Genomic DNA, 13,138 nt, shown 5'->3' on the forward strand with positions numbered 1-13,138 from the left:
CTTCCACTGTCAAGGATGCCTACCTCTAAAACACTCAAGTTAGCCAAGTTAATTCTACCTAAAGGGTTGTCTTGTCTCTGGAACTGGGCTTGCTCCATGTGGTGAATCAGCCTCAACTTTCATAGGACAAAGCAGGGAAGCCCTGAAAATGTTGATGCAGCAGTTCTCTCTCTTGTTCTTATCTGATAGACCTGCAGCAGGTCACAGAACTTTCATCTGCTTGGAGACTGGGTACCTTAGGGATTCTCTGTAATCTGGATCATTCAACCTTGAAAGGGTTGCTCAGAAAAATTCTACTGAGTTGACTTTTGCATTTTTATATACAGAGACACTATTCTTGCCCTCTTTAACAAATATCAACTGTGATCTTATATTAATATATTTAGGAATTGAAGTGGTATTCAGACTCTTTCCTGCATTATGCAGAAGGATGCTGGAAAATGGAAAGAATGGAGGTGCTGTATTAGGTGAAATTTGTGGACTTTTTGTAGAGAACAGATCTTACAAGGACATGGCTGCTAATACATCTGATACCTGGATATTGCAGCAGCTTTCAGGAGAGAGGGATTTAGGCTCAGTGTAAAACCCTGACAGAAATGGAAAACAAACTTTGTGAGATCCAGGATCATGCCTCTAGTTTGCCAGGGCTGTGAGTGTTTAACTAACAAGGAAAAAATCTTCCTTCTTTTGTGAACATTTTAAAAGGGTCTGGTTGTTACTGTCTGGAGTAAAGGAAATAAGTATATGGCTGTCTTGTTTTCCATCCCTGCCTTGGCAACTCTTATCAAACAACATTTGACATATGTGGGACTCAGCAAGAAAACTTCAGACATTGTTGGTTTTCTGCTCCTCCTCATATCAGGACACATTGACACTGAGTGACAGATGAGTTTGCCTATTGCAAAATGCAGCCACTCACAGCTATGTAAAAACAAGACAGCAGAATGGGTGGCCTGCTAGGAGAGAGCACCAGGAATGTTCAAGGGGATTTGGAGTTATCTGACCTGTGCAACTGGAATATTGGATGCTTGTTTTTTATGAGTTATTTGCTTGGCCCACATGAAAGGTTTTCTAGGTGCTGAACATAACTGAACACCAGCTTTCTACAGGTGTACTGCAAGTGTATGAAGAAATGGTCTATCATAACTGAAATAGTACTGAATGCCTATGGCATCCTTTTAGGATAACCCACCTCTGTGGTTTTCATTGATTTATTTTTGAGAGTCATAATGCATTCAGTTGTAACACATCTCATACACCTTGCATAATTCAGCCACATAGTAGTAACTTTCATGAAAATTGAAAATACTTAAAATACTTTGTAGAATAAAATATTATCAGGTACTGGTTAATTTAAGGTCTGGTGAGTAAAAGTGTGAATCTAATGATATTTTCTAAGTGAATATTAATATTTATTGCCTCTAGTAACAAAAGGCAAGTCTGTCTTCAATTTAATGTTACCCTAATGAAAGACTCTGAAATGTCAGCCCTCAATGAATTTAGTATGATAAGTTCAGCCACTATTTTTTGACCATATGAAATCAAACCAAATATCTCATTCTCCTAGGGGAAAGAAAGGAGGAAGATTTGAACCAAAATAAATACAATCTGCCCTGTACTGGGGAACTGTACCAGTTCAAGCAGCTCCCTCACAGGACTATGGTTTTGTCCAGATTTTATCCAGCAGTTGTGTCAGTGCTGTGTCTTCACATTCTTAATTGTGGTGGTATTTCTGTTTAAGTAGCCTTTGTGGATAGCTAGAAAGCAAAAGGAAACATGTTTTTGTACCAGAAGACAACTTTCTGTGATCAGAGAACTGGACTGGCAGAAACTGCCCTCTCAAATCATCACCTCCATGGGGAATAAGTGCCTCTATGGAAAGAGCTGGGAGAGAGATTCTTTTAATGCCCTGATGAGTCAGCCATGGTTATGAGGAAATAGTTCTTCAGAGTGCTGTCAGAGTGAAGCACAATGTTCTTCAACTTCTGGTATTTGTTATGTCCCAGTAAATATTCTGGAAAGGACACAAGGCACTTTTTAACAGCTTAATATCTCTTTCTGCTTTATTTCTCTGCTTTTTGAAATGGAGCTACTTATCATGTGAGTCAATTAATTTTTAAAGTCTTAGCTAGTTGTAGCTTCATATCTCACTTTGAAACTAAATTCCATTATAAAACTGCTGTTTCAAACTTATGAGTCTGAATCTTTTCATCTTCCTTCCTCCTTTAAGTGCCACAGCTGCTATATGGATTGCTTTCTTTTCTTCAGTTTAATGATGGTTTCTGAGACAAACGTTATTTTTGAATCTCAAATTAAAGTGAAATTTGTCTTAATCTAATACCTTTATCTATCGGTAAATCAAAGAGGTTGCAACCTTTATTTCAGTATTATCTCTGCATGTCTTTCTTACACTCTTGCCCAATTTCTGTCTGAAGAAAATAAATTGTAATTGAGCAGACTTGTTTATGAGTTCTTGAGGTTAAATTTTTTTGGAGCTATATCCTGTTGATTTGAATAGGATTTTTTGAACAGTGGCCTACTTGAAATAACATTTACTGCTGAAAATCATTTATCATTTGCCTTGGCAAATGAAAATCTGTGTTGCACTTTTGAGCACGTCTCCATTTGGTTGCTTGCACTTTGAATCTTCTTTTAAAACCACATTCAGGTTTACCAGAGCACAAAAGTGGGACAGTGGCACTTCCAAGGTGATGTTCCACGACACCTGGAGAAATTGCTTCTGCACACCTCCTGCCTGGGCTGAGCCCAGTTCAGCATGAATAAGATTATAGCCAGGGACAGCCTTCAGATGCTGCCTTCCCCTTTTGTGCTTGGAACTGTTTGCCCTCCAAAGATGGAAACTGCTTCACTGTTTTCCAGAGCTGAGCTGCTGTGATGCTGCTGATGCAGTGCTGTATTGTCACCTGGCACCAGAGCACACAGCTCTCAGCTTCATTCAAGGTGAAGGCTCCTGCCTACCCGAGGAGGAGGAGGGGACTGACCTTGTGCCTTCAGGCTGTTTATTACACAGAGACCAGTTATCCACAGTTAAATCTGTAGCTGCAGCAGTGCTTTCCTTAGGGCTGCCTTCAACTGCAGTGTCAAGTCTAAGGCACGAAGAAGAAAGTACACTCTCATATCCTTGAATGAGATTCAACAGAGACTGAGATGTCCTAAAATTTGAAATGAAGATTAAAGACAGATTTTGGGCCACAACTGGGTGGGTTTTTAGTATTTAAGGTAAACAAGCAAATATATTCAGCATTCCAGTGTGTCCTTTGGCATGCTGAACATCCACTATAGCACTGGATTTTAAACAGCAGCAGTTACTGAAATCTTCTATAATAGACCATCTGTAAGTCAAAAATCATTGTAAAGTTAGAGATATCTGTTGCATGAAAAGGACATCATTCTTGTGTAAAAAAGGCAAGAGGATATTTCCTACTATTGAGGATATTTCAATACTATTTCCTTTTTGTGAGAATGGTCCCATCAGTTCATTGTGACTGAATTGGCTTGTTCAATATCACGCTTTTCTTCAAGTCTGTTTTGTCTTTATATTTTCTCGCCCCTACCCCCCCATATTTAACTATAATTTATTTTTTTTCTTCCCTGGATTGCTAACTGCTTTCCTAGTGTAGAAAAGCTGTGGAACTATGTGTGAAGTCACTCACTAAGAATGGTCTGTATCATTTCTCATTCAAAAGTCTGAGAATTGTTCTGTGGGAACCTGAAATTCCAGCTTCTGTATGACTTTGTTGTAATATGAAAATTTGAAATTCAGCAACAGATGGAAAATCTCACAAAGGTGTTGTTTCAGCTGAATTCTGCCTTTTGGTAGCATTTGAGTCTTGTCCAGATGTTAAATAGGGAGAACATAATGATGGAAACTTCATTCTCATTGGGATGGAACAGTTCTAAATGGCATTTGGACTCTACCAGACTACTAAAAGTTGCAGCAGGTGCCTTCTATTTGTGTTTTAAAGCAAAAGAACAGTGGCTGAGTTGTCTGCAGGGAATGCTTATCATTGTATATTTATATTGGAGTCCTGCTCTGTCCCTGGGTCCTGCTCTGCTGGTTCCTGGATCAGAGCACTTATGAGCCCAGAGCAGGGTTCAAGACAAAATGTCATCCCTGGGAGAACTGAGACATAAAAAGGAGAAGACTAACACAGAACATGGGCTTGTGGGTTCTAGTCTTGGCCTGAAGTTTTAACAAATATGATTTTACACATCAATACTTGTTGCTTAATTGTTACGGATTAAAAATAACAACCTAAAATGAAATATTACTTAGTGATCTTCTTTGGCTTAATTATTTGACAATTACAGAAGTGTCCTAAGGAGTCTCAAAGAAGTTCTAGATTTCTGACAAGTTTTGGAAATGTCTTAATTTCACATTTTCCCAGAGATTAGCATTTGGGGATAAAGCCTGGGAAAGAAAATGTTATGATTTTGTTGACATCAACATATGGACACTTTGGTTTCTTGGTTGCTTGGTTGGTTGGTGTTGGTTTATTTTTGAGGATTCTGGGTTACTTTTGGGAAAATGTCTTATTTTTATCACCTTTGTAAACTGGAAAATTGGGTAGATCAAATTGGTGTTGATGTGGAGTACTTGCAGAAACTATTATTTTTCACAGTTTATTAATTTTAAATTCATTTTTATTGGAATGGATTGTTTATTTAAGGTTAGATTAATACTTTAATTTTTTTTTATTTTTTCTGTGAACAGAAAAGCCTTAAATTTTTTTTTGACAGCTGTAAGAATGTTTATGTTTTCTCTTCCCCATGCCAAGACTGAGATATGAAAAGAGAACTTTCCAGTAATGTTCTTAGCACGAAGAGAAACATTTTTTCCCAATGTTGATTCACACTTTATTTTTCAAATCTCTGGAGGTCTCAGAATTTCCTTGTTCTCTCTATTAAAATATTTAAATTCACCTATATAATTGGTTTTTTTTACAAACAGATCCAGGACTCAAAATACTGTAACAAATACTAGATGTTGTTTAGCAGACTTAATAGGCTTTTGTTATCAAGCTGCCAAAAGAAAAAAAAACACCTTTGTGTGAGGCTCCTGGAAAATGACAACAATAAAAAAGTATAAAATGCTTGTTTTCAGTAAACTAATGTGATTTACAATCTGAAGTGTATTTACCATTTTTCCTTTTAAATTCTGCAAATATTTTGGCCACTTCAAGTATTTAACTTGCTAAGTGATGTGTGAATTTGGCTTGTTCTGAACCAAAGTATTTTTGCTTCTTGTGAGATTACAGAAATTTATTCATTTAAGTAGAATAGTTGTCATATTCTTTTCTCTGTCTAAACCCTAATTCCAATTTCTTCCATGAGTGTTCATTTTATTTTAGGAAAAATTTATCATCTAAGATGATGAAAGCTACAATTTTCTCAGCAAGCTGTCAAACAACAGTTCTATTATCCTGTCATTTGCACATGAATAAAATGTCTGTTAGAACTAATAATAAATTTGCCTTCATTTTAATGTGACTGGTGATTTCTTGCTATCTCAAGGAACACTGCAGAATACTACAGGAAGTGCTGAGAACAGGAAGTGCTCAGAACACTGAGCAGGCAGTGATAATGTAATTTTGGCCCATCTTCAGTTACATGGGAATCCCATCACAATCTCCAAATGTTTATTAATGTATGTAAAGTATGGGAAATTAAAGTCTGTCCCAACTGAACTAATGTTTATTTAGCTACTATGACTTAAGGGTGATAATATGTGAGTTTATGTATGTGAACTCCTGTGGACTGTGGGTGAATAAACAATGTGACAGAGGTTTCACAGTAAATTTATCACTGTCATTTGCTGTTTGTTGTGCTGAGTTTTCTTTCTTTTCTCTTGCTGTGAATATTCCTAAAAGACAGGATTTTTTTTTAATGTTCCCTTAAATATTTGAGAGAGATAGCCACGTAAGCATGCCCAATAAATACATAAATATTTCTATTTCAGATTCTCTTTTGAGTTTGGGAATGAGATTAGTCAAAGGGATGGGGGAGAAGGGGGAGCATGCAGTCAGCTGGAGAAAAGATTAAATGCTCTTTGATCACAAGCAGCAGGACTGCTCTTCCCTTGCTGTGTCCTGAAGCTCTGACTTTAAAATCCTAGAGCTGAGAAATATACAATTTCCACTCTTTCTCCAGCAGCAGCTGTTGCTACCTGAAACACAGAGGTCTGGATTTACAGGGAGGTTTGGAGCAGGACTGCCCTGCCAGGGTGCAGAGCAAGCACAGCCCTGCAGAGGTACCTGGTCCTTTGGGGGCCACAGCTGAAATTAGGACTGTAAAAGCTGATCCTGTGATGTCCCACCTTCTCAGGGGGTGTATGCTTTGAGAGAGTTTTATATAAAGCTGTAAAAACTTGCAAATGACTGAATTGTCTTGCACAATTCTCCAGCTGGTGGCGTTTTGTGTAGTATGTCCCTGGGCTCATGGAGCCCTTTGGAGTTTGGGGAAGGCTTTTACTCCCTACAGAGTAGATGGCATATTGATAGCTGGTGCCATAGAACAGACAGGAGGCATCCTGGCCAGGCCATGGGAAATGCTGAAGGCAGGGATAGGTCTTGAGCTGTGTCCCTAAGACAGCTAATTTATCTGTGCCTCCACTTGTAATTCATGGCCCCAAGAAAGGAGCCAAACCTTTCCTCTCAGAAATAAAATAGGATAAACTTTGAAACTGGTGATTGCATTATTTTTTTCTCTGGTGTCTGGAGTAGTCAATAGAAGCCATCCATCTCTCTTCCCTGCTGTACTGCCTTCGACTGGCTTGGAGCTGGCGTTCCTTTGGATCTGAATTGATTACCTGTCTGTGCAAGGACAATCTCAGCTGCGTGGGAACTACACAGAGTCTCTTCCCAAACATTTGTGGAAGTCTCCTGGAAGGCAGGAAACCTCTCTTTGGACAGATCTTGACTAAATCCTCAGTCAGAGCTCTGGCTTCTGAGTGAATGTGTAGGGAGAGATGGGCAGGGACGAGCAGGGCTGGGAAGGACTGACATAAATGTGTGTCAGTGGGTCACACTGGGACAGGCCAAAGGGCTGTCTGGGAAAGGATCTGTCTCAGAGCATCCAGTCACCACACCAAACCCACCTTACAGCTCACTTTCTGACAGCTCTGCTAATCCTTCTTGTAAGTCCTGTGTGAATGACACAATTCCAAACATGAGGCTGCCCTGGGCCAGCAGCAGGAGAACAAATGGGAGGAAAGAGCAGCATCAGCTGAGGTCTTATTGCTCCACATCAGCACTGTGTTTTGCAGGAGGTAAAGAACATGAACCTACTTCTCTCTATGCTGAGATGAAAAAATTACAGCAGGCTGACCAAGTAGCTTTTGCCATCCAAGAAAAATGTCTTGGAATATTTCAAACTATATTCAGTGCATGGGCCACAGTAAAATGTTTAATATAAAAGATGTAAAATAACTGCCTTAACCTACCTTGTGAAACAGTGTAACTTCTGGTGTGTTCTAAGCTACTGCTCAAAGTAGCAAGTCCATATGCACTTCGAAAAATTCTTCTACTGTGTAGTAACTACATAAATTGGTGGGCCAGGCATAACAGAGACAACAGTCCTTCCATTTTACTTCCCATTTACTTCCAATTATTTCCATGTTGTTACTATTTTTCTTAAATTTATATCTTCTATTTATTTTTTTTTCTTATTGTAAGCATGAAAAGGAATCCCAGGCAAAGTTCAGATCATTTCTGAGATGCATTGTTATCTCCTCCAGCTCTTGCTGTCTCCAATCCCTTTTTAAACCACTTCTAATACTGCAAGCAGAAATGCTTGACCAGATATGCAGATCTTGGGTTGTTTAGAAAGTTGTAGTTAATTCTTCAGTCATGAATCTAAGTTAATTTTTACTTTGATAATAGAAGAAATAGTTGCAAAGCCTTTTCATCAGTGTAGCCCATTTAGGATTTGCAGTGTGGAACAATACAAAATTAATAAAAGTCATAAGAAGATGAACATTTTTTTGTGGCAAAAACTAACAAACTTTTAAGTGTAAAACTAAGGTTTGTCTTTTAGTTATAACAAAGGAGCAGATGAATGACAGATTCTTGCAAGAGCTTCCTGTTGCCATCTAGACAGCAGGCAGATGTTCAGTTTGGTTCCACCCATCAGTTTTATCCTGTGCCAAGACCCCTGGAAGGTGGGCAGGTTATTTTAGCAAACACTTTGCCCATGAGGGCCTGTGCATCACCTCGGGAATCCCAACCCATTCCAGTGTGCTGTCCAGGGAGTCCTGAGCTCTGGATCAGACTTTGTGCCTTGAGGAATGATTCACAGTCCTCGCCTGAGCTGAAGTTTAGAGGTTTGCAGCTCAGCAGTGTTGGTTGCCTGGAGGCAATGGACTCTGGTTCTGTGAAAACTTCTTTCTGACTTCAGCTTTAGCAAGGGATAGTAAACCATTTTCATCACAAGAATTCCAAATGGTTCTAATCACAATGAAAATGAAACTAGAATCTCCTCCAATTTCTCCATCAAGTGTTGTAAGTCATAATATATTCTCACAAAAATGTGAATTGTTTTTTAGCAGTCACCAGATACCTGAAAAATTATTTGGAACTGGGTATTTGATGGAAAACTTGGAGTGAGGTATTCATGAATAGCTTAGAGGTAACAGTAGAAGAAGTTTCAAAGAACAGAATTATTTGAATTTATTACTTACTGACAGTTTAGGTGTGTGTCTGTTTTATTTTATTTGTTTATATTCAGATTTTACTAGAATATTCTAAATTACCAGAATAAGAAGCTGAGAAATTTTGTTTGCTGGACCAGTTGATCTTAATTTCATTCCCTCTCCCCTTGGTTTGGGCTGAAAAGGATGGTGTCTCATGTCTTAGATGTATTATTTTATTTATTCTTTTTTCAGTAGGAAAGATGCATGGAGGCAGGCACTTCAGCACTGACCTTAAAAAGAACTTGTATGACAAAGGCAAATACATTTGTGGCCAGCTACTGATATTCAATACAAAAATAATGCATAATAAGTTCTTGAAGTATGCTTATATTTTTGATATTAACCAGAAAATAAAGAATTTCCATGATTTTTTTTCACTGCTGGAAAATGGAGGTTTTATAAATAGTTATGTTTTCCCAGTTCTGTTTCCTGTAGAGATGCAGAGATTCAAGGAGTTTGATTTAGGTTTCATTAAGAATTGGTTGAACTATTTACTTGTGTAAATAAAAAATAAATGCAAATAATAAAAGAAGTGTCTATAATATAGATATCAAATTTATTTTTTTCCCAAGAAATGTTTATGCTGTTCAATGTCTATTTTTTCCTTTTGTTTAGTTCTTTGTGTAAAGTTAGCAGCTAACACATACAAGAAACAATCTCCCTCTCTGCTATGTTCGGGTTTTTTCAGTAGGATCTCAGACTATAAAATCCCTTCAGATCTTGGCAGAAACTTCAAGCTCTGAACCCTCCAATTATTGTTTAATATTATTCAGAAAACAAAAGTCAGGGCACAGGATGCTTTGCATTCTCCTGCTCCCTCTGTCCTTGATGTGATTTTGGTGCCAAAATTGTATCTGTGTTTTGTGGTAAGAATAAATCTTATCCAAAAATACCTGGTGCTAAAGCACTTCTGCCACTGAAAATACTGGTTTATTCTTTCATCACCCATTTATTCATTGTTGTTTGGTCTTTTCTGGCTTTGAAAACACAAAACTTGTCACAGCTCAACTTCAGGATGAAGAAATAGAACTGTTATATTGAATTGTTAAGATAAAAAGATCTCCTATCTAAAACTTCAGAAATCAAAGAGCATTTCTTGTTTCCACAAAGTCAGCAGTTCTATCACTGTAACTGCCAGGGATAAATTCCTTTCAGGCCTGAAGGAAAAGTGCTGTACAGCTCAGAGTGCCTGTCAATGGGGGGAATCTTTCTCAAATCATTTGCTCAACTGCAGTCTTTGTGTGAGACTTTGAGCAAATGAGCTTTGCTCCTACAAAAATGAAGAGTAATAAAAGCTTTCTGTATCTTCTTTTATTCTCTAAATGGGAGGATGCAGAGCTTATTAAGAAAGACACAAAATGTGATCTTTCTTTATGTGGCTTAAAGGGTAGGAAATAGCCAGGGGTGAGTGTCCACATGAGCTACAGCCTTGGAATTTTCCCTCTCTACACTTATTTTCCTGGCTTTTGGAATTTTGAATTTTGGAATTCAAATTGGGAGGCTGTAGGATGCTGCTCTCCAATTCCCTCTGCATGTTGACTCAAGTAATTCTGCTCCCAGTTCATAACTCTCCAGGATATAGGATTTTCTGAGAGCCTGGATTTATAGTGCCTGTGGCTGGTGGTGATAGAGCAGGATGAATGGAAAAACAAGAGTGTCATAATGGTTTTTAGTTGTTTCTTTTTATATGATGTGTTAAACTATGACTAGGCCATACTCTTAAAATTAAAAAATCTCTTTCTTAGGGGAAGGTTTGTTTTTATCTATCTGCATTTTCTGTCATTTTAGTCTGACAGCTTTTGTTACAGTTCAGTAAGAAAATAAGGTGAACAGTGTGTTCTTTTTCATTTAAATTTGGTTGCTTTTTACACATCAGCAAGTGTGGCTTTGTTTCTTAAGTCTGAAAATAGTATTTTAGATTGCAACGTGGTAATTCATTTCAATCCTGAAATTTGGGTTACACTCATCTTGCTTCTGAGTAATAACTTTACAATTCTACATTGATACACAAAACAAGGTTTGCTCTAAGCCACTCACAATTTTTCAGGGCTGTTCATGGTTAACCATAAAATAGATATATGTGCACCTAAATTGTTTCCTACCTGGAAAGAAGCTTCCAAAGTGCACTGTGAGAAAGGACAAGATGGTAACAATTTCACAGATCTGTTTGCCACTGTTTGCTTTGGCTTCCCCTGCTCCAAGCTCTGGGGTGCTACCACCTCCTTTCCAGATGTCAGAGACTGTCACACCTTGCCCTATGCCAGCTTAGCCCTCTGAACCTGCAGAAACGAAATCTGTGTTCTTCTGCTGGGCTGCTGAGCTGAATCTGCTCATAGAGGCTTCCAGCTGCTGCCGGATATGTCAGATATGCTGCCAGGCTGTGACTGAGCATGACTGACAAGGTGCAAAGAGAAACACAGAAAGATAAGGAAACAAAAGCCAGAAATACCTCTTGACTCCTATTTTTGAGGGTGATTGATTGTCTTGTCTTGAACTGGGGCAGAGCCCCCAGTAAGGACAGTCAGCGGACTCAAGCATTAGACCATGAACTCTCATCTTCCATAGTTCACAGAAGTCACTGGAGAGGGGAGCCTGTTCTAAGAGGTTATTTAGGAAAATAATGACTAATTTCAGTGTTCTGGAATTCCTCAGTGGGACAAGTCTCCTCTCACTGAGCACTTTATGCATCTGGAGCAATCAGCCTCAAAAAATTAGTTTGTGCAATACTTTCCCTAAAGTTTTGTTCTCTGTTCTTTCCCCTGAAGTTATGTTCTTTGGCCCTCCCTCTCCTGCCATCGCTGCCTCTTGTGGGAATGTCTTGTGTCCTGGGCCTTTCAGGACAGCTGGGTTCTATTGCCTGCTCTGAGCCAGAGGATCTGCCAGTTTATTGTAGACCTCCCCCATGTCACGTAAGAGGTACAAAGTTTGCTGTTTCACATGCTAGAAATGATAGTCCAGTTGTCCTTTTAAACATGTCCCTTGGTGCTTCTGTAGACAAGGGAGCCATGATAATTTTACTATTTTTCCACTGTACTTAAAAAAAAAATATATGATGAAATTTCTACTGGTTCCCACCCCTCCCAGTTTTCAAAATATTAAAACTGAAGAGCTTTAATGGCCTGACACAAGTTAAGATTTGCAGTGGCTGTAGGGCATAATCTGATCAAGAGCGTAACTTCTTCCCAACATCTTTGAAGCAGTGCTTTTACAACCTCCTTGTGTTAATACCCCTTGAGAGAATAAAAAAATAGGATTGTACAATTAGCTGCAAAAGACATGTGGTTACAATTTTACTATTACAAAGACCCTGCTCTCACCAGGCTCTCACTAGGCTCATAGCAGTGCTTCTGAAATACTGCTGGCTTTTTCTCTCTTCTTGTCTCTCCTGCAGCTGAAAGCCAAATTTATAAGCAGAAAACAAATGTATTTGTTTGTTTTTTTTTTTTAATTGGGAAAAGAGTTTGTTGCATTAAATGGCACAAGTACAGCCATATTTAATAAAGGCCATATTTAATCTCAGTGCATGTCTTATTTGAATAATCACAGTGGGTTTTTTGTTTTCTTGTCAACATATTTCCCTTTTTTTTAACAACATATTCTGAATCTGAAGCTTATTTGATCTTTTGTTGCCTTTGCTTCTTTTCTATAACCTTGTTACTTCCAGGCCTTCATGATGTACCTGTGAGCCTGTGTGTGTGCAGGAGTGTTTTATATGTATACATAAAATTCTGCCTTAAACTGAAACACTAACATAAAAATCCCTCTGCTCTGGAATAGTGTCATTCCTGTTCACTGCAGCTCCTATAAAAACATGGACTGTGCATTTCTGGCCTGTCTCCAACATCTCCATTCTCCTTTGCCAGTTCTAAGATTTGGCCTTTGCTGTATCCTGTGCTTGGGGTGGAATTCCCAGACTTTTCGGGTCCCTATTTTCCAACTTACATTTTTAACCTTTGATTTAATTGTGATGCATTAGCAATTCTCAAGCATTATCCAAAATACAGAGACAGTAAGTACTGTTACAATGTTATATTCTGTTTTCTGTCTTCTTAAATAAAACGTTTTAACAATCTTCTGCCCTTTAGTTCAGAAGGTCATCTAATGTTTTTGGTTACTATATTAAGGAATTGAAGATTGGTCCTTAGTAGAAACAAACCTAATTTATAAAATCCAGAGGTTTGTGGAAGAACAGTTAGTCATTTAAAAGAGTTGGAAGGAAAAGTGTGAAGGTGGCTTTGGTGTGTGTAGGTCAGGTGTTCAGTGCTGGCTAGGACAGGGCCAAACAAGCATGGTCTCAGAGGTAAGCAGAGCCAATTATGAGCACGTGCAAAGGACCATAACAGAAAGTGGATGGATTAAAACATGGAATGGACTTAAATATTTTACCATTTTCTTCATATACAGTTAGAGAAGTAAGATTCTGCCTTG

This window comes from Parus major, chromosome 4 (assembly GCF_001522545.3).
Source record: "Parus major isolate Abel chromosome 4, Parus_major1.1, whole genome shotgun sequence".
Taxonomy (NCBI): Eukaryota; Metazoa; Chordata; class Aves; order Passeriformes; family Paridae; genus Parus; species Parus major.